Genomic DNA, 22,295 nt, shown 5'->3' with positions numbered 1-22,295 from the left:
GGCACCCAACTTTGTGACAAACGCGATTTTGAAGGCTACGTATAGTGCTAGCACGTTTAGCAACTTCATGAAACTCTAGGGACTAAAGCGTGAATATTCCACGATGTCCAACAAATTCTACATTTTTTTCAACCCATATTGGTTGAGGAAAATGTGTTACATTACTAACTGAATGCACCTCGTACTCTTACGCGAATTTCGTTCACAAGCAGTGTGTTTTTTTTTTTTTTTTGTATGTCATCAAATTCAGATAACTGCTCGCACCACACAAATGGAATATGATCTGTTATCAGCAGTGTTCTGCCCTTAGGCAGGTTTTCACGTGGTAACTCTCCATATTCTCCTGCCTTTTTGCCATCCTCCTCAGGTCCCCATAATTTCCGCTTCCATTGATGTTGCCTATTTATCTTGTATCTGCTCCTTCCTCCCAGTCTCTTCCCACAAAGTAGACCTCCCAAAGTGTTGTGTACATAGTTCCACGTAGTCAGCACGTACACAACTTTCCCACTAGAGCGCGACCCACTAAGCACAACAGCGCAGGCCCAGCGCTCGTCCGTCTCCGCACTACGAGATGGCGCTGCCTTAGAGATGGACCAAATTCTGCTTCCGCTGATTCGCGTATTAATATGGAACGCAGCCAATGAGATTGCTGCTAACGTAGAACCTTTTCTCCTCCTGGATCACACTCGCATAGTGATACCTGAACGCTCGAGGTATTATAACAAGTGTACAGACATTCGATTAGTCAGTCTGCATTAGGCCGCATTTGTCTGCACCAGTCTGTACCAGTCTGCATTAGTCTGTACCAGTCTATAGTCAAGTTTCAGTCTGCGCCTCGGTTCTAGGCGCTCCAGTCCGGAGCCGCGCTGCTGCTACGGTCGCAGGTTCGAGTCCTGCCTCGGGCATGGGTGTGTGTGACGTCCTTAGGTTAGTTAGGTTTAAGTAGTTCTAAGTTCTAGGGGACTGATGACCACAGCAGTTCAGTCCCATAGTGCTTAGAGCCATTTGAACCATTTGAACCAGTCTGCGCCTAATAAGATTACCATATTCCTGTACATAGCCATGAAGATAAATGAATAGACACTTTGTCAAGTGTCAGAGATATGTGAGAATGAGGTTAACGAACCAAGACCAAAGAAACTTCAGATTGTCAACTGTAAACAGCATCCAGAATCATGTTACATAATGTCCATGCTTTTTATTATTTTAATAAATGTGTGTGAAAATTAATCAAGTTCTGTTTAAAGTTGGTCACTGTCACTCTGCTACTCTAAGCGTGCGAGTCACATGTCTATCATCTGACCTAACGGCAGAAGATAAACACGCCACGATAAGAGCACGAAACATATTGCTGACACTCGCCTACTTCGTTAGAGCGACAAGTCAAATAATCTGATGGTGTGTGTACCGAAGGTCTTACAGTACTCACACCACACAAAGCTTCGGTTAACAAACATTCCCATACCGCCGAATGTCCCAAGCAGTACTCCTTCCTTCCACTTATCACCTGCAGCGGTCTTCTCCTCTTACCAACCCTTACCAACACTCTTTCGTTACTATCCATCCAGCTCATTCTCTCAATTCTCCTCCACATCCACGTCTCAAATGCTTCTACCTTTTTCCATCTTCACATCTCAGTATCCTTGTTTTTTCCCCACTGAGTGCCACACTCGAGACAAAACGCTTGCCAAGTCTTTTTCTCAGCATTTTATGTAGTTTGTCACATAATAATCTTCCAGTTCTACTGAATGTCTCCCTCGCTATAGCAATGCGACTTTTCACTTGCTGATGGCATCTCATGTCTTCAGTGATAGTACTTCTAAGACATTTAAATCCTCTTACATGGCTAATAATAACTTGTGCTATCTTAATACACTGACAGAAAGAACCACAAACACCAAGGAGGAGTTGGTAGGCGTGTTTCTACATCTGAAAGATGTCTATTCAATTTTCGCACCAGTCGCATACGAGTGGAGCTAGTAGCACCACTATAACGATGTAAACCAGGTTTGCCATAGGAACACGCTGTAAAGGTCGTGAGCGTTAGTTACCCGAAGATTGGATGTGGTGAGCTGATGTAAGTCAACATTGGCTCTAAGACGATTAAAGCGACATTAGCAACACCTCACTTAGTTTGAACGAGGTCGTGTAATAGGGATACGAGAAGCAGGATGTTCCTCCTGCGATACTGCAGAGAGACTTGGCAGGAATGTAGCCACTGTACATGACTGCTGGCAGCGGTGGTCACGAGAATATACGAGCGCAAGAAGACCAGGGACCCTATTCTCTATCATTCATACCGATCGGTGTAGGTTAGTCTTGGTAGTGACGTCATTTTCGGTTCGTTATCCGAATTTCCTATTCAGCAAGCTTCTAAGACCTGTACTCAACGGCCCTCCCGCCAGTTTTTCGATAACTTACCGCGAATGAAATGATAATTAAAACAAAACGCTAAGCTGTCGTCAGGCATTGATATACATGAACGGGGACCGTTGAAAATGTGTACCTCGGCAGGGACTCGAACCCGGGATCTCCTGCATACAAGGCAGACGCTGTTTCCATCTGAGCCACCGAGGGCACAGAAGATGTAGCGAGTACATTGATATATCCCTTGCACGCACCCCGTGAGACCCACATTCCCAACTTAATGTCCACTCACTACATTCGTACTGCCCCTGCCCATTACACTCATAACTCGCGGCAGACAATCTTACCGAGTCCCGTAAGAGTTCGGGCAATGCGTGTGCATCCGCACAGAAGGAGAAGGTCAATGGCTGGTTAGCCACTTGGTCATAAATGTCACAATCTAGTTTAAGGACAACTTCACCTTCACAGCATTTATTTGAGTATCTAATTTGACGTATTGTGAATGTTGCATGTGTTTTGTTTATTATTTTGAGTTTAGTCATAATAACTCAAATTGTTATTTTGGATAGAACTTTCACTCTGTTGGTCGGTGGAGCAACCCCTTCATTTCTCACTACGTTAATGAAACTTTCCTTTATCAAATTAATTTCTATCAAATTAAATTATTGCAGGTGCCAAACTCTTTTCTATTCCACTTGGAGGGTCGATTAGAGTCAGTTCGCGTTTCTTCTTAACCCATCTGCAACAGCAGAAGTCGGAGTTAGAAAAGGGGGGACTTAGAGCATCATTTCCATATGAAAATTCTAGAAGAATTTCGTGTTAAATACACTGCTAGCCCCGGCACCTCGTATGTGGAATGGGGAAGGCACACGATCTATCTGAGTTTGACCGAGTGTGACCTGCGCGATTTTCCAATCTTAAGATGCGGAACGTTTGGCGAGTGAACGATTGTATATGATTGCTAAGTATGGATCAATTGTATCAGTATACTTCGAAAGGAAGTTAAATAGCGTACAATGTGCATTGAAGGTCTTGACTTTATTAAGTGATTTAAGCTGCTTCTCTTCTCTGAGGATACGTATTTCTAAGTCACTCGCGTTGGCAGTCGTTCTTGATTCGAATTCTGGAATGTTTACTTCGTAGTCTTTATCTCAGAAATTGTGTTTAATACCTCCGCTTTAGTGGCACTGTCATCCATAGCATTAGCTTTTCCATGGCGCAGAAAGACACTGATTGCGTCTTGGTGCTGTTGTACCTAACATATGACCAGAATCTCTTTCGGTTTCCCACAAGATTCGTTGTGGAAGCTATAGAAAACACCACTAGCAGTCTTCACTTAATAAACCATTATCCGTTTCACGATCTTGTTTCTATTAAGCTTCCTCTCCTTGAAGGTTATTGGAGATATGATCTGTAGCGTCTTACAAGGGAAACTTCCCATCGCTACCCCTCAGATTTAGTGGTAAGAGGACCCAATGGGGAGCCCGTCAAAAACTGAACTCAGGTCAACAGGAAGAAAGTGTACTGGACTGTGGAAAGAAAAAAGAAAAATAGAAACAGCGAACGGTCCAAGAACAAGAACTGCAATATAGAGATAAGCGATCACGGTGTTGGAATGCCAAGCGGACAAGCCATGTCCAAACCTCCCTCGTGCCAAGTCTTTTTCGCTCTTCATTGTCCTTAAGTCTGCGCCTGTGTCATGGTGTAACGTCCCGTTCCAACAGCAAGGTGTAAGGTAGGGACCTATAATGACAGTTGATTCTGCACAACTACTCCATTACCAGCCGAAAGGAAGTGGCTTTCGAATGGGAACCGCAAATGTTTGATGACAAGGCGAATCCTCCACTGGGAAGTCCATCTGGTGTGTCATACACGGCATTAGTGACAGCACGTGTGTCACATGATAGGAATCTAGCACCTAATTTGTACCCCTTGTAAGTGAATGAGACAGGCCTCGTTGCCCGGTTTAGGTGTTCGTGTGAATGTGAGTGTAAAACTCATCTCTCCCGAGGATATGATGAAATCATAATAGTTTCTCACCCAAGCTGTAACAAATGAAGGCAACAGTTTCACAATCAAACACTTTCTCTGTGCTTTGCCAAAACATGTTTTTGGCGCTTATGATGTTGCGCTCCGTTTTGGAAAAATCAAATGGCTCTGAGCAGTATTGGACTTAACATCTGAGGTCATCAGTCCCCTAGAACTTAGAACTACTTAAACCTAACTAACCTAAGGACATCACACACATCCATGCCCGAGGCAGGATACGAACCTGCGACCCTAGCGGTCGCACTGTTCCAGACTGAAGCGCCTAGAACTGCTCGGTCACAGCGGCCGGATCCGTTTTGGAAGTTTTGACTCTTGAATTCCTTTATTGTAACGTAGTTCACACCCTTTTATTTGTTGTTTTAATTTCTGGGAGACGTCTTTGTGATATTTAGCCTGCTCTCCCTACTCATTACACTTACTTGCGACGTATTCTTAGCACATGACTCTCATACTATAGCCAGTGTATAGTACGACGATGGCCAAGGCTGCAGAAAGAGAACAAACTTTTCAATGACCAGACGGACAGGTCATTATGTTGTGAAAAATAAATAAAATAAAAATACTTTGAACATAGCTGCTAAGGATCAGTGACCGTGTCAGAATTATTGTAACAAATAAGCCCTCGGTCACAAATATTAAGTCAAAATTGACCTGGTTTCGACGCTACTATGAGCGTCGTCTTCAGAATTAGACTAACTGTACTAAAACATTAGGTATATAGTACATTAATAAAATTAAAGTTTGTACTGACTCGAAAAGGTGCAGTACTTACAAGTCACAAAGATCTCAGCCGGAAAGGCGATGTCATGAAGACTTGTCAGATGGCGAGCCGCTAAGGACTGCTCGTACTGTGGACAGGGGTTGCAACAAGACTGAGGTGCCCACTTTAGAAACTGTGAGCAAGTAAACATGGTGTTGCTACGAGCGCCATCTAGTAGCCGCAGAAACAACTAGGCTACTGTACATTCAAAATTAGACGCATGAAATTGTGTTGTTAAGTTTGGATCGTTCACTGTACTTTGCTCCTTTTTTTAACAGTCCAGTACACCTTCCTGTTTTCATGCTTGATCTGTGATCAGTTCTTGACTCGCTACCCACTGGACCATCTCACCATTAAATCTGAGGGGGGCGCGATGGAGAGTTTCCCTTGCTATAGGTATGCTGAACGGCTCAGTGGATGGTTCTAACTCACAGAGCATGTCTGGGATGCAATGGGAAGACGTATGCTCTCATATCATCCTCCACCCAGGATTATTAATGAACTGACACAGACGAGGCAATAAATTCCTCAAAATGGCGTTTGCATCCATTTGTTTTCTTTCGGGTCATCATAAGTTTTCTGCCTGGTTTCATCCGGCCCGCCACGAATTCCTCTTCTGTACCAACCTCTTCATCTCGGAGTAGCATTTGAAACCAGCGTCCTCAATTATTTGCTGGATGTATTCGTATATGTCTTTCCTTATAGTTTTTGGCCTCTACAGCTCGCTCTAGTACCATGGAAATCATTCCCTGGAGTCTTAACAGATGTCCTATATCCTGTCCCTTCTCCTTATCAAGTTCTAGGGGACTGATGACCATAGATGTTAAGTCCCATAGTGCTCAGAGCCGAGTCTCTTTATCAGTCTTTTCCACACGTCTCTTTCCTCGCAGATTCTCAGAAGAACATCCTCATTCCTTAACTTATCAGCCCACCTAATTTTCAACATTCGTCTGTAGCACCACATCTCAAATTCTTCGATTCTCTTCTGTGCCAGTTTTCCACAGTCCATGTTTTATTACCATAGAATGCTGTGCTCTGAACGTACATCCTCAGAAATTTCTTCCTCAAATTAAGGCCTATGTTTGATACTAGTAGACTTTTCTCGGCTAAGACTGCATTTTTTGCCAGTGCTAGTCTGCTTTTGATGTGCTCCGTGCTCTGTCCTTCAGTGGGTCTTTTGCTGCCTAGGCAATAGAATTCCTTAACTTCATCTACTCCGTGGCATCAATCCTGATGTTAAGTTTCTCGTTGTTCTCATTTCTGCTACTTTTCATTACTTTCATCTTTCTTCGATTTACTCTGAGTTCATATTCCATACTCATTAAACTGTTCATTCCATTCAGCAGATCATGTGATTCTTCTTCACATTCTCTCAGGATAGCCATGTCATCAACGAATCGCATCACAGACATCATTTCACTTTGAATTTTAATTCCCCTCCTAGATCTTTCTTTTATTTCGATCATTGCTTCTTCGATGTACACATTGAACAGTAAGGACGAAAGACTACATCCCTGTCTTTCACTCTTTAATCAGAGCACTTCGGTATTGGTCGTCCACTCTCATTATTCCCTCTTGCCTGCTGTACCCATCTGTCCCTATAGCTTACCCCTACTTTTTCCAGAATTTCGAACATCTTGCACTATTTTACATTGTCGAAAGCTTTTTCCAGGTCGACAAATCTTACAAACATGTATTGTTTTTTCTTCAGTCTTGGTTCGATTCTCAGCCGCAACGTCAGAATTGCCTCGCTGATGTCTTTCCTTTACCTTTTCTAAATCCAAACTGATCCCCACTCGGCGCATCCTCAATTTTCTTTTCCATTCTTCTGTATATTATTCTTGTCAGTAACTAGGATTCGTAGTCTGTTAGGCTGACTGTGGGATAATTCTCGCACTTGACAGCTCTTGCAGTCCTCGGAATTGTATGGATGGTGTTTTTCCGAAAGCCAGATGGTATGTCGCCAGACTCATACGTTCTACTCACCAACGTGAACAGTCGTTACGTTGCAACTCCCCCCCCCCCCCCATTAATTTTAGAAATTCTGGTGGAATGTAATCTATACCTTCTGCCTTATTTGACCTTAAGTTCTCCAAAGTTCTTTTAAATTCTCATTTAATATTGGATCCATTCTCTCTTCGACTTCCGTCTCATAGACGCTTTCAGTGTGCTCTTTCCACCCATCCACTCTCTCCTCTCCATTTAACAGTGGAATTTCCGTTACACTCTTAATGTTACCACACTTGCTTTTAATGTCACAGAAGATTGTTTTGGCTTTCCTGTGTGCAGAATCAGTCTTTCGGACAATCATTTCTTTTTCGATTTCTTCGCATTTTTCATACACCCATTTCGTTTTAGCTTCCCTGCACTTCCTGTTTATTATATTCCTCAACGACCTGTATTTCTTTATTCCTGAATTTCCCTTAACATTTTTTTCCTTCCTTCTTTCATCGATCAACTGAAGTATTACTTCTATTCCTTCTTTGTACCTATGCCGGCCGCGGTGGTCTCGCGGTTCTAGGCGCGTAGTCCGGAACCGTGAGACTGCTACGGTCACAGGTTCGAATCCTGCCTCGGGCATGGATGTGTGTGATGTCCTTAGGTTAGTTAGGTTTAAGTAGTTCTAAGTTCTAGGGGACTAATGACCACAGCAGTTGAGTCCCACAGTGCTCAGTGCCATTTGAACCATTTTGAACCTATGTTTTTCTTTCCAACTTCTGTGATTTCCCTTTGTGGGATGTCCATTACTCTTCAATTGTACTACCTCCTGAGCTATTCCTTATTGCCGTATCTATAGCATCTCGTCATTCCTTACTACTTCCATAACCCATGTCTTTGCGTATTGCTTCTTCCTGACTAGTCTCTTGAACTTCAGCCTACTCTTCATCACTACTACATTGTGATCTTAGTCTATATCCGCTCCTACGTACGCATTACAATCCAGTATCTGATTTCGGAATCTCCGTCTAACCATGATGAAATCTTCCCGTACCACTTGGCCTCTTCTGATTCTTGAACAGAATATTCGCTATTACTAACTGAAATTTATTACAGAACCCAGTTATCTTTCTCCTGTCTCATTCCTTGTCGAAACCCAGATTCTCCTGTAATATTTTCTTCTATTCCTTTTCTTACAATTACATTCCAGTACCCCATGACTATTAGATTTTCATCTCCCTTGACGTATCGTATCACCCTTTCAGTATGCTCATATACGTTCTCTATCTCTTCATCTTCAGCTTGCGTCGTTATCATGTATAGCTGGACTATCGTTGTCGGTAATGGTTTGCTGTCGATTGTGAAAAGAACCACGCTATGACTGAACTGTTCAAAGTGAGATACTCTTTGCCCTTTAATAACGAATTCTACTCCCGTTATATCATTTTCTGCTGCTGTTGATATTACTCTATCCTCATCAGACCGGAAATGCTTGTCTTCTTTACATTTCATTTCACTGATCCCTACTATATCTAGATAGCGTCCGTACCACAACGAACAGAGGAATGTATTCGAGTCGGCTGGGATGGTGATAATAGCCACCATTTCCGAATGGAAAGAAAGTTCAAACACTTAACACCCGTTATAACTTTCATGAAGTTTGATAGATATCGGACTAGTGAATGGTGTAACACTCCCCATTCCCGTCGATGCATTCAATTTAATGTGTATAAAGTTTTGGCGATTTGCACTGGCGCAAGCTGCTATTCCTGGTGGTATCTGTTGATCAGTACTGTGGTTCATATGTGAGGTCCTTTTCCTGCTAGGCACTTCCTTCTGTTAATGAGCCGTACCGTGGATTTTGCATGGAAATCCATTTACTCCACCACCTTTCAGGCGCCGGCAGTGAAAGGCGATCCTAACAGTTAGGTGCAACTGCAATAAAGATAACAAGCAGTGGAGCTGGACGTGTGTCGTTTAGATGCAGATATAACTCTGTGCGCTGAAGCGTGCTGTGCGGTAATAGCCCAGCCAGCAGGTGAGCAGATGGATCAGGCGACGAGGCGTGTGAGGGACAGCTGCCAGGCTGAAGAAGCTGCTAATGGCGGAGTGATTACGACCCATTAGGACTACGGCTGTCTGTCGGCGAGCCTTCACGCGACACCACACACTCACTTGTATGCCTCTCACTGAGTCTGATATCATCTGCCACTGCTCTCTCTCCTTCCGGCGACTTCTTTTCCGGTTGTGGGCAGACGCGGCCCCAGGGTTCGAGTGTATGGAGTGGGGCAGGCGGGGGGAGGTTGCAGTTTATTACTGTGCCTCTTCCCCCACTCTCTGCATAACTTTCCCACTTTTAACACACATATGTACGTTTCGAGTAAGAACCACAATAGACTGTTCTTATAATGTGGATGATAGTGCACGAGACTGATCAGCCTTTGGCTCGGATTCGATCTTACTAACGTCCCATGTATCGCTTTCTTGTTCGATTTTGGGAAACCGAACGAAGAAAACGTTTGGCGACACCGTATCTGGCGGGCCACTTGAATTTAGATGCGCAATAGCCGGATTGGCTAACTTCAATGGTAATTAGCTTGGAAACGGTGCTAGCAGTCGAATTTTTGGTCAGTTACTTCTCAGCACATCCTACACTGCAGTACACTTACCGGTACGAGATTATCAGACTGTTTCAGTTAGCAATCTATATCTATATATATATATGCAGTACACTTACTAGATTATCACACTGTTTCTGTTTTCGGTGTGGTCAGAAAATATATGAAACGCTTGTAGGGATGTTGCAGGGCAGGTTGTACTAGATATGAATTACACCAAAAAAAATTCGATACGTTGCGCCGTTTCCGAGTTATTTAGCATTGAAGTTAGCCAATCAGATAGTCGCGCGCGTAAATTCAAGTTTCAGTTAACGCGTCAAAGCACTCGTTGGGCAACACCACCCCTGGCAGGTCGCTTGAATGCCCCGATTGGCTAAATTCTATGGTAAATAACTCAGGAACGGAGCAACGTATCGAATTTCTTTCTTAACATTTATGGCTCAATACAACCTGCCTTGTAACATCCCTACAAGCATTACACACATTTTCTGGCCACCCTATATATATATATATATATATATATTCTGGCCACCATATATATATATATATATATATATAGAGAGAGAGAGAGAGAGAGAGAGAGAGAGAGAGTGAAGAAAAATTCGCACTATTCCTCACGTACTGGCAATGCAAAAATGTCTGTCGCAAAATTTCGTCCTGTGCATATCTCGGGCATTACAGATAGGCAGTTTGCCAACACTTTAATCTCATTTACGGTAACTACTTCTGTCAACAAACATAGCACCGCTGTATAGTTGCTGCAAATTTGTTTTATTTGCTAAAAGTAGTCTGCCTAGTACGTACAGTTGGTCTTCTACAAAACATTTGCTCATACATGCTACGAACACAGAAATGGAAGCATAATCGTTTTCATTGGTCAGCTTTTAAAGAAGCGTTTTCCATGTCGTGGACGGGAAACATTTCGCGCCACTGCATCTACTAGATCCCAAACCTGTTTTCTGTGTACGCACCCCAACGGTCCCATCCAAATTATTTGCCGCTGTAGGTACTGGTGACGTAAGGCCCTGACGAATTATAATGGATGTGAACGTGGCAAGAACAACAGTTGGTACCAATAGATGGGACCATTGGCGGAGCGTGCACACAAAACAAATTGTAATCTAGTAGATGAAGTGGTGCAGAACAATTCGCGTCCACGACGTTTCTATGAAAGCTGACCACTGAAAACGATCCATTTCTATGTCCGTAGAATGGAACAACAAATGTTTTGTAAAAGATCCACTGTAATCACCGCATGACGATTAAGATGCCAGATATCGTACCACGCACACTACTTTTAGCAAATAAAAACAAATAGCCTCGTCACAGACTCGAACCCTCACCCTCCTGCAACTTAATCCAAACGGCGATCCACTACACCAACTGCACAGCACTACTGCTGTGCCTTGACAGAACTAGTTACACATGATTACACTGTTTGCCAGACTGTCGATCTTTAATGTCCATTTACTGTCGGAAACATGCCAGGGTGAAATTTCGTGAGACAAATTTTTGTATTGTTAATATGTGAGGAATCGCGCTGCACAGTTCCAGGGCGCGAGTTTTTCTTCACCCTGTATATATAGATAGTTAGCTACTCCTCTACATAGTCATGAAGTAGGAAATACATGACAGTTACGTCATATGAGATGTATGGAATAAGGCGAAATCCGTCAGGAGGCACTCGTACTTTGCAGAAGACACTAGCTTCTATGAATATTTACGTGCTCACTGTTCGCTCAGAACTGAAACGAGCAGTGGGAGGCAACCGACGGGGATACTTGAGACAGTATCCAGCACATCTGTGCAAAGCTACATCGTATTTTCACAATGGTTTCCATTACGCAACCGATCGGATCTTCATAAGCGAACAGCCCTCGTATACACATACGCAAGGTGGAATATAATTAATGTCTTACAGGAATACAGCTGAAAGTACACGATACTAGACGCAAAAAGTTTCATTAAAGATTCGTCCTCTAACGAACCGTCTGTGAGGTAGTTGCAATTTTGTCGTTACCAGCTACCACTGACTTGATTCTGTGTAAATGTCATCCTAGGACAAGGTAACACTACTACACAACATTAACAAAAGTTATTGGAAATGATTTGGCAGACGTGAAGGTGTTCTGAATGAAGACATGAGTTACGTGACAGTACTCCTGGATAAAGAATGTTTTTAAAGTGTCGTCTTTGTACCCGGATGCAAGCCTGTACTCGTCGCCGCAACGAGTTTCGAATCCTGTCAAACACCCCTAGATCATTTCGAAATGCTTGACAAGCACTGACAAGTCTCTGCTACAGTTCTTCAACCATGTTAACCAGAACGGCGTAAACTACACATTTAAGGTGATTCCAAGCACAGGAACCCATGGGGTTCAGATCAGATGATCTTCGCGACCACAGTACAGGTCTTCCTAGCCCAATCCATCTTTGCCCATATCGATAAGTAAGATGTCATCGGGCCGCAGCAGCATAATGTTCCAGTGCTCCATTATTCAAGTACCACATCCACTGGCGTTGCTCTAAGGCAACATTCGCAAACAATCCTGCAAGATTACGCCACAGGAACTGAAGGTAATTCCGTCCAATTAGTTTGTTTGGTAATATGTACGGCCAAATAAGATGAACACCTAGAACGTCTAACCACTCATTCAATGAGAAACGTCGCTGATGTGGAGACTCATGTGCAGCGTGTGGGTTGGAGCCTAGATGACTCCAAGCGTGAGAATTGTGATACGTAAACACACCATCAGAGTGAGCACTTCTACACCTGATAAATAAAATGTTATTGGAATACGTTGGGTTGCCTACACTTTGTTTTTGCAACCACTGACAGAATGTAGGTCTAGGACCAAAGTCCATCTCACTAAGGCACTGAACTCTTTGAAGGTTTACTTTGCACTGCGACGCATTATCTCCAAGCACTACTGTGGCTCATTCCAGGAATTTGTCTGGCAAGTCTCCTTGTCGAGATTCCTGGGCAGTTTCCGACTGATACCAGCACTGCATCTTCAAGCGCAGCTGTAATTCGTGCAGGTCTACCAAATTCCGCAGCATGCGCAAAGCGTCCAGTTTCTCAGAGGCGTCGATGCACGCTTGTAAACTTTCGGTTATCGAGGTGCCTTGAGGCAGGGTATGCTCCTTAGCAGAAGCGTGCATTGACGTTAGCCCTACCACACATGAAATGCATATCTACATCTCATCATTACTGTAATGTTACATGTTACCACCAACACTTGTGCAATACAAGTGACACTCTGCAAACAGTTGACATAAGTGGCACTCTATGTACTGTCCTGTCTTACTCATTCCGTCTAAAACTTTAAAATGTAAGCAAAGAACACAGCACGGACCGGCATGTGGTGTTTGCACAATGTCGTGTCAGGAATGGCAGGCCACGTTAAAGCCTCAATTGTCTCAAAAACGGTTCGTTTGTGGACATATGCTACATTAAACTTTTTTGGTTGTACAAGGCTTGAAACTTTAATAGTGGCAACTATTTATTTACAGCTCGTACAAAACAGATACGTGTCTCAAAATTTTACTGACCTTCGAAATAGTCACCAGCATTGTGTATAACCCGTTTCCAGCGATCTGGAAGTGACAGTAAGGTTGACAGTTTGAGCGGCGCGGTCTATTGCCCGACGAGTTTGTAGCAACTCTGAAGTGAATGCCGTAAAGTTTTTCCTTCATTTCAGAAATGTAGTTGTACTCACGAGGGCTTAAGTCAGGGGAGTGCAGTAGGTGGTACAGCAGATAGCAGCCCCATCAGTCAAACAAATCAGTAACACTTCAAGCTTTCCCGGCGGATGTGTTATAAATAGTGTTCACGTGTTTGCCACCGGATCACGTTGTGCAAATTCAACAATATTTCCTCGGAGCAACTGTTCGACATCTTCAAGTAGTTCAACGGTGCCCCCACAGTTTTCCAAGGATGGGCCTGGGAAAAGTCGCTCAGCTTTGTAACTGACGAGACAGGCAGCCAAGAGTTGTATTCACTTTTTCAGATGGTAACTCAAACTAGTGACAGTTTAAACGCCGATCAACATTCTTGCAAAATCTACATAACGTCTGGTAACCAAAACAACGATGAAATAACCCAGGCAAGGCGGAACTGGTGGACAGCACTGCTTCTTCAGAATCCGGTGTTCAGAACATCCAGAAGCAGAAGGAACCATTAGGACCAAGGTAGTCCAAAAGAACAAAATATCCGAACCACAATCAAAGAGACTGTCGAAGTACACGCCTTACCAACAGCAGTGGCAAGGAGAGGAAAAGTACACTGCCGCGAAAATACACTAACCTCCAAGTCAGGTACCTGGGGCGTTAGTGGCCACTAGGCAGAGAAATACCGCTGGTTGAACTTCATGAATAAACACATGGGATTCAATGATTAATAATAAGAAGTTGAGGATTGTTAATTAATTTCGCCAACTCCAAACACTCAACTCGTTGCTCTTTGTCTCAGCAACCCTGCAAGCAGCAACGCACGAACAAATGGCATGATCTCAAAATAATGGAGATTTCACTGCTGGGTTGATGTTCACTCAACTCAAACGTCCTGTGTCAGGTGGACAACGAGGTTGTGCCCCTCACAACTACAGCCCCTCAATCCGGCAATACCTGTGTGCCGCCAAAGGTCCTGGCATGTCCTCGCGCTGCTGGATCTCCCTCCAGCTGAACTACCGACACCCCCGACCCAGAGAATGCTTGACTTTCTTCCACGGTACTAGATATCGATGAACACTGCTACTGCCACTCACAGACAGACAACACTAGCAAACGTAGTGGCGCCAGTAAACACAAGAAGAAAACGAGACGCCATTATCCCTATTACACAATGCCAGCCTACCAATAGCACCAATGCGAGCTGCACAAGGCTCAAATTGTATTTCTCAGAAAACGTACAGCTTAAAAACGATGATTATTACATTTGGTTCCCAAAACCGATATGAAAAACATCTCCGGAACCGCGCTGCTGCTACGGTTGCAGGTTCGAATCCTGCCTCGGGCATGGATGTGTGTGCTGCCCTTAGGTTAGTTAGATTTAAGTAGTTCTAAGTCTAGGGGACTGATGACCTAAGATGTTAAGTCTCATAGTGCTCAGAGCCATCTGAACCATTTTTTATGAAATCATCTCCAGTCAAAAGCATAGTTGATCCCTCACACCTACAACAGTGCTAGATCGTCCTCTATTGGCTTCACTTCAACGTTAGGTGTACTGGAAAACAAGGTCTAAAATGTCTTCATTTAAAATGAGAGACAGCCGTTGCAATGCATTCCAATAAAACAGGCCAATCTTACTCCCACAACATGTCTTTGATAAAGGGCAGAGTACATATTAGGTGCTTTACAATCATTTATGTGCCTGTTATGTACAGGCAACCAAGTAAAGCTAGTCGACAAAGCATGCCAATACTACTGCAACGCAAAACGGCTATCATGCAGGACACACTACATGTTGCGGTCTGGAAAACCTTTTCTTGACCCTGATATGTAGCCTACCCAGCCAAGCTTGAATTTGACAAGCTGGTACTGTTCCCACACAACATAACTATTGCACAATACCACCTACACAACAGGAATTGGGAAAAACACGTTTTCTCCCATATTTCCGCTAATTTCGGAGCTAGGGGTTTAAAAATTCCACACTGCTGATACTCGTGAGTCCTACCGTTTCTGTATCAAATTTAGTTGAAATCGATCCAGAGGTCTGGAAAGAGATACCAGAGACACAACGCACGTACACACTCCATTAAATGTATACTAGCTCACAAAGCCAGCATTGACCGAGCATTCATTTTCCATGTTTCTGTCAGAAACGAAAACAGAAAATGAACTGTATTTGTAGTGAAGCATCGAAAAAATTTTATATGCTTATAATCGTGAAAACACGATTGAGATTATGAAAGTCATACAATGAAATGTGTACATTGTAAAATCTGTAAGAACAGTATGCAAATTAAGAAACATGATCCCGGACTGTTTCCATATGTTGGCCGCAGCTACTTTCCTTGCCCAAAAGCAATTTTGTAAATGTCTCTACGGCAACGTCTCCTCATAACTCTATAGATGACTATCGTTTTTGCCTAGAGCCATTTGCCCTTTGGAGAAAAAATCTGTCAAAAGCGCTGGCAAAAATCAAGGATTTGCTTGACTTGATTGTAGACGTATTTTGTTAGTAAAGAACAGATGTATTAAGACTTCAGGCCTGATGCAGTATTTTTTCACTTATCTCTTGAACAGTGTGTTTTACAACGATATGTCTGTGTAGGTACATTCATTGGTGTATGTGGATACCGTCTGCAATATGTACTACGTATAGAATTAGCAAAAAAGTACAAATATAGTCTTGCACAATAGCAGTTTGTCACGAATTTCAATCTTTATGTGGTCATATCTCCTGAACTATGATATATAGGCGGTCCTAACCCCTTCAAAAGTGTGGCCTGACAGTAAAGGATATGTGAACCAGGTTTGGTTCAATTCGGTCCAGTGGTTTAGGAGAAGATGTATTATATACGCATAGACATACATACATACGTTTTTAGATCTGTGGATAAGAAATAAACATAACAGAACTAATAGAGCATCGTAAAGAGATCTGTACCAGTCATTTACTATATATATAAAGCTCTGTCGTTCCACCATCTGAGGGATCAATGAGGGCCGACTGACTGCCGCGTCATCCTCAGCCAATCACACCTTTTGGTTGTGGTGTGGAGGCACGCAAGTTTCCAAGCCATTGTCGCCTTTACAGATCTTGGAGTCGTTACTTCTCGTTCAAGTAGCTCATCAGTCGACACCATGAGGCAGAGTGCACCATGTTCTAGTCCTCTCGCCAAGGAAAAAATCCCTGGTAGTACCAGGAATCTGCCACACTAACAACTCAGCTACAGAGGCACACGATAAAATGCATAAAGTACCACATTTGTGGGTCTGCAGCTTTGTCACCAAAGGCAGTTATATCGAGTATCATCACTGCGTTCAACAAGCACGCTTTTGCTATGGTGACATAGCCAATGGCACCGGCTTCTTAGGGCAGACAGAGATTGAATCGTTGGGATCAAGTATAAAGGTTACTTCACTAAGGTGACACGCCAATCAATCGATTCCAGGAAGCTTCTTCCAATTTTTGGTGCAACAGGCGAGAAAGCCATACCATATAATATTCGTAAGATCGCATTATCCACTTTGGGCAAGAGCAGGAAGAAGTTTTCCAATATTAGTTAAGTCCATTTATTTCACAATTGTTTGAAACCACAAGACCTGTATTGCTTCTTATACATGTCGGTAATTTTGTGGGCTTTTTTTTTAAATATATTTATAGTGAGCACTAGCAAACGGCCTTGCCGCAGTGGTAGCAATTGTTCCCATCATATCATCGAAGTTAAGCACTATCAGGCTCACCTAGCTCTTCGATGCGTCACCGTCCGGGTCTGCCGAGTGCTGTTGGTGCACTCAGGCCAGTTGAGGAGCTACTTGAGTGAGAAATAACGACACCTGTCACGTAAACTGACAATGGCTGGGTGAGTGGTGTGCTGACCACATGCCCATCTGTATCCGCATCCGGTGATGCCTAGGGGCTAAGGATGACACGGTATCCGGTCGGTACCGTTGGGCCTACAAGGCCTATTTGGATTGTGTTTGTTTGTTTGTTTTGTATAGTGAATACTAGCATATGTCGCTCCAGTAGCATTATAGTTTATCCTTGATCCTTCTTTCACTGATACAATTTTTGTTTTAATTTGTGCTCTAATATTAGCCACAGGGGGTATTTATGAATGACAGGGCCACATTTCAAGATCGTGTTAATTTAAAGTTTCCGTTGCACACATTAATATTGATAGGTCTACACAACTGAGAGGTATAAAAGTACTCGCGGAAATTATGCTTGTACCAAACACACACAATAAACGAATGGGGTCGCGTTAGAACCTCCATGATTACCGCTACTTGGATCTGCGCCTGATTGCAGCCCATGGTACCCACAAGACAGTTGAGCGTCATGTGACAGATTTTGATTTCTTTATATTTTCTCTTTTTTAGAGCTTAAATAATGAAACCGGGAAAGAATTTTTCTCTCTCGTTATGAGTTATTGTAAAGGGTACACACTGTTATATTGCTAACACTCAAGATATGTGTGAAAACGTTTCATATCTCTTCATCAGACAGTGAAATTCCAAACTTTTCGTGGGATCTTCTGTGGTGTACTGAGCGTCAATAAACAACTTTGAAATAAAATGGAGACATATGAAGATGCTTCTATAAGGCATGAGCTGCACTTTTAGGTGTGATCCTAAAATAAATACATTATGTTGTCCGAAGACATATTTTGCGTATAAAGAGCGTTTCTGGAGGAATAGCAAATATTTTAGTAAGTGGTAGTATAGACTTGAACCGTGGCGGCTTATCAGGCAATATCGACTTTGGTAGTTGTACGTCGACTTTGGTAGTCGCATCTCATCTTCGACCGCACGGCGTTGAAACGAGTGTAACTCCGTCTGGTGGGACTGTGGCGAACTCGGGTTAGATTATCTTTGGTCGTGGTAGTATGGGCTGTGAAGTGACATCAAAAACGAGTTTTCTGGCTGCGTACAGTCTGTCGGTGTAATAGGGGAAAAAGGTTGTTAACATAGTGGCCTGAAGGAAGGCAGTATTCATCGCTTGGTGCCATCGAGGAGCATGGAAGTGGTTACGAGGGAAGTGCCGGGCTGTCAGAAGCACGCTCACCATGACCCACGAGCGTTTTCCTACTGTATTCGATTCGTGGCTATTCTCCTCTCGATAGTGGTAGACTGCGGTGGCTTTCCTGTGGTTAAGACAGAAAGTTGACATTAAGGTCTGTTAAACTTTGTTTCTGTGAGACTTTCAGGTTGTGAACTGCAACTTTTGCACTGATTAGCCATATGTATGAAGTTTTATTATCTTAGTGCATTATTTTACCGGCCTGTAATTGAAGTGAAATGTTCTTGAAAGGAGGGGCCACTATGCTAAGCAGCCATGGCTGTTTTTGTATTCGTCCCATCTTTTTCCATCATGACATTCTGGTTACTCAGCTAGGTGTTTAAAGGAACTTCAAATTGTAATTCTCGTGCTTGTATGAGTCACGAATCACGAATTAATATCATAAATTCTAGCCTCTGCCCAATAGTTCTAGTGGGATGAATTTTCATATTTGTGTTGATTATGGTTTGCCATGTCGGCACTAAATTATGTAACCATACTAACATGGCGTAGTTCGTTAATGCATATTTAACGAGCGATTAATCACGGTATACTATTTCTCTTAAATATCAGTCTTAAAATTAAGATTATTCTACGTTATGTTTTTGCTACTGTGGTTGCATGACATGTTCTTATTGTAATACAGTGGCTCACACAGTAACCAATCTGTTTCGTCTTACACCGTATACCGGTGTCTCAAGGTTTCTGCGCAAACTTGACTTGATTATGAGGTCCTGAGCTGATTGTAGAAGCGTTCCTACGCCTCCACCAAATACATTTCGAGACAAAAATTCACTATTTTTAGTTGTAATTTCGTTTTAAGGCTTCAAGTTTTTTTTTAATTTAAAAGAATCCTTGCTGTTTGCGGGCGCTGCTGAGAGCGTTAGATTCTTCTATTGTACTTAAAGGAGACCTTTCTCGATCTCTTGCAGTGGCTGGCGTTAGAAGATACAAGGTGAACATTAATAAAACCGACAGCCTGCAGGGACGGATTCCTGGCTGGAAATGGAGAAAAAAGGTTCTTATGAACATATGTCCGCAATTGCAACGTTGCCGTTGCTGACGAATGACAGTTTCTCTGACCACGTGCTGTGTGTTCCTTGTGTATTGCAGGCCGTGTAATTAACACAGCGTACTGTAAGCTGCAGAATGATCTTGTTGTCATATCGGGAACAGGTCGAGATGGTGTTTGTGCACGGCCAAGCAGATGAACGGTCGAGAGGCAGGACATCTACACCAAAACAAATACCCTCACAGACACCAAACACATCACACAACATTTCAAGCCCTTTTTTGGAGTTTGTGGGATCGTGCTTCCTTTCCGACGTACGAACAGTCAGGAAGGCGGCGGACTGTGCGTACGCCGGATTTGGAGGTCCGGGTTCGACAGTACACTGAGACAAAACCTACAACAAGCGTCAGACAAGTGACAAGCCAACACGGTGTAAGCCAAAGTATGATTATGTGTACCCTCCGATGGAGGCCACTTCGAACATCTGTTGTGACTTGGATGCGACGCAACTACTTATTGTGCTCCAGATCGATTTGTTGTCGTTGCACGCACACCGTCCGTTTCCGGACACGTGTTCACAGGGTCTTATTCCCTCCATTTCCAGTCAGCGATCTATCCCTGCAGTTTGTCGGTTTTATTAATGTTTACCATGTATTGTTCTTGACGACAATATTATGGAACTGGAAGAGGATGTAGATGAAGAGGAAATGGGAGATATGATACTGCGTGAACAGTTTGACAGAGTACTGAAAGACCTAAGTCGAAACAAGGCCGGGAGTAGACAACAAAAAAGTGGCTCTAAGCACTATGGGACATCTGACACCATCAGTCCCGTCCTTGCAGGCTGTCGGTTTTATTAATGTTCACCTTGTATCTTCTAACTTAAACTTAACTAACCTAAGGACATCACTCACATCCATGCGCGTGACAGGATTCGAACGTGCGACCGTAGCAGCAGCGCGCTTCCGGACTGAAGCGCCTATAACCGCTAGGAAACCGCAGCCGGCTAATAGACAACATTCCATTAGAACTACTGTTCACTTTTGGAACACAACCTACGACCAGCCTAGAGACAGAAGTGATGATACTTTCTGCAGGACCTGACCATCATCTTGTAGGAGAGTGCTCAAGCACGTACAGTGCAACCTGTTACTGATTTGTTTGACTGATGGGACTGCTAAGTGCTATACCACCTACTGCACTCCACTGACTTAAGCCCTTGTGAGTTCAACTCGATTTTTAAACGGCAGGAAACACTTCACGGTATTCACTTCAGAACTGCTACAAAATCGTCGGGCAATAGACCGCGCCGCTCGAACTGTCAACACAACTGGCACTAAGAGTATTCTACGACTTCCACATCGCTGGAAACGGGTTATACACAATGCTGGTGACTACTTTGAAAGTCAGTAAAACATTGAAACACGTATTTATTTTATGCGAGCTGTAAATAAATAGTTGCACTATTAAAGTTCCAATCTTCGTAGTAAATTACTTGTTTGAAGGTATATCAGGGTATTTTCCCCAACGTAGGAGAATTAAACTTAATGCCTTGTTGATCTAAAACTGCAGTGTAAGTTACTATTTATTTAAATCCAACTGAAACTTTCTGTTTTAAAGGTTCTGTAAAGGTCGGCCTATGCCCGTTGTTATCTGAAACTAAGTTTTAAGAGTTGTACTGTGCATTACTAAGTACTATGTTTTCATGTTATCCAGTGGCATTTGCATATTGCTAAACCATCAGTCCTAAATAACTGCTCCTGTTAAAATTGTTAATCATTTACTTGGAGTAATTGCTCTGTTTGTTACAGCATATTTCTTACCTCATATTAAATTTTATGACGAAGTTTACGTAATTTGTAACGAAGATTGGTTCATAAAGTAATTGAGTTTATTAAACCAATGAATAAAGCGTTTGAAATCGCTTAGGCGCAGTCCTTCCCGTAAAGTTTTGTGGCCACTTAGGAAGTCGTAATTGCCAATATCAGACTAATTCCAATAAAATAGGCTATATTGTGTCCGTTCAGTTTTTATTTGTTACAGAGATACAGCTGTTAAAATGTAGCCGGCCATTGTGGTCGAGCGGTTCTAGGCGCTTCAGTCTGGAACCACGCTGTTGCTACGGTCGCAGCTTCGAATCCTGCCTCGGGCATGGATGTGTGTGATGTCCTTAGGTTAGTTACGTTAAGTAGTTCTAAGTCTATGGTACTGATGACCTCAGATGTAAAGTCCCATAGTGCTTAGAGCCATTTGATCCATTTTGTTAAAATGTAACCCTAATGAATACTCAAAGAAAATGTTAAGAGAGACGAACGATTTTCATAAATTACACCACCGCCTTCAATGCACTTTCGGATTCTCTTGACAACACAACGCGTAGCTCTTGTCATACTATTTACAGTCCGAACGATCAAACCGTCTCTTACGTTTACTTTTTGTTTGTGGACTTTGCCTTTCAGCCGTTCCCACAGGCAAAAATCTAAAAGCGTAGTCTGAGGATCTTGTTGGCCATGAAACGTGACCATTTCTGTCAGTCCCGAAGAATGTTAGGTTTGAATGATATCACCTGACGAGTATCATGTGTAGAGATCTCATAATTCTGGAAACCATATAGCCAAAGGAACCTACTTCAATAATGGTGGACGGTCGTTTTCAAGGAAGTCTAGGTAATGGGGCCAATTAGAAGATGCAGTAATACGAAAGATCCAGTCAACTCATTGTCTGTTTTAATGCACCACACATTTTCAGAAGAGCCTTCCTGAAAATGTCTCCACAAGGGTATGAGGCTTCAGTGGATAAACAATGTCAGTTACAAGTGTT

Source organism: Schistocerca gregaria, chromosome 6, assembly GCF_023897955.1.
Source record: "Schistocerca gregaria isolate iqSchGreg1 chromosome 6, iqSchGreg1.2, whole genome shotgun sequence".
NCBI classification, from domain to species: domain Eukaryota; kingdom Metazoa; phylum Arthropoda; class Insecta; order Orthoptera; family Acrididae; genus Schistocerca; species Schistocerca gregaria.
This window is presented reverse-complemented; position numbering follows the sequence as displayed.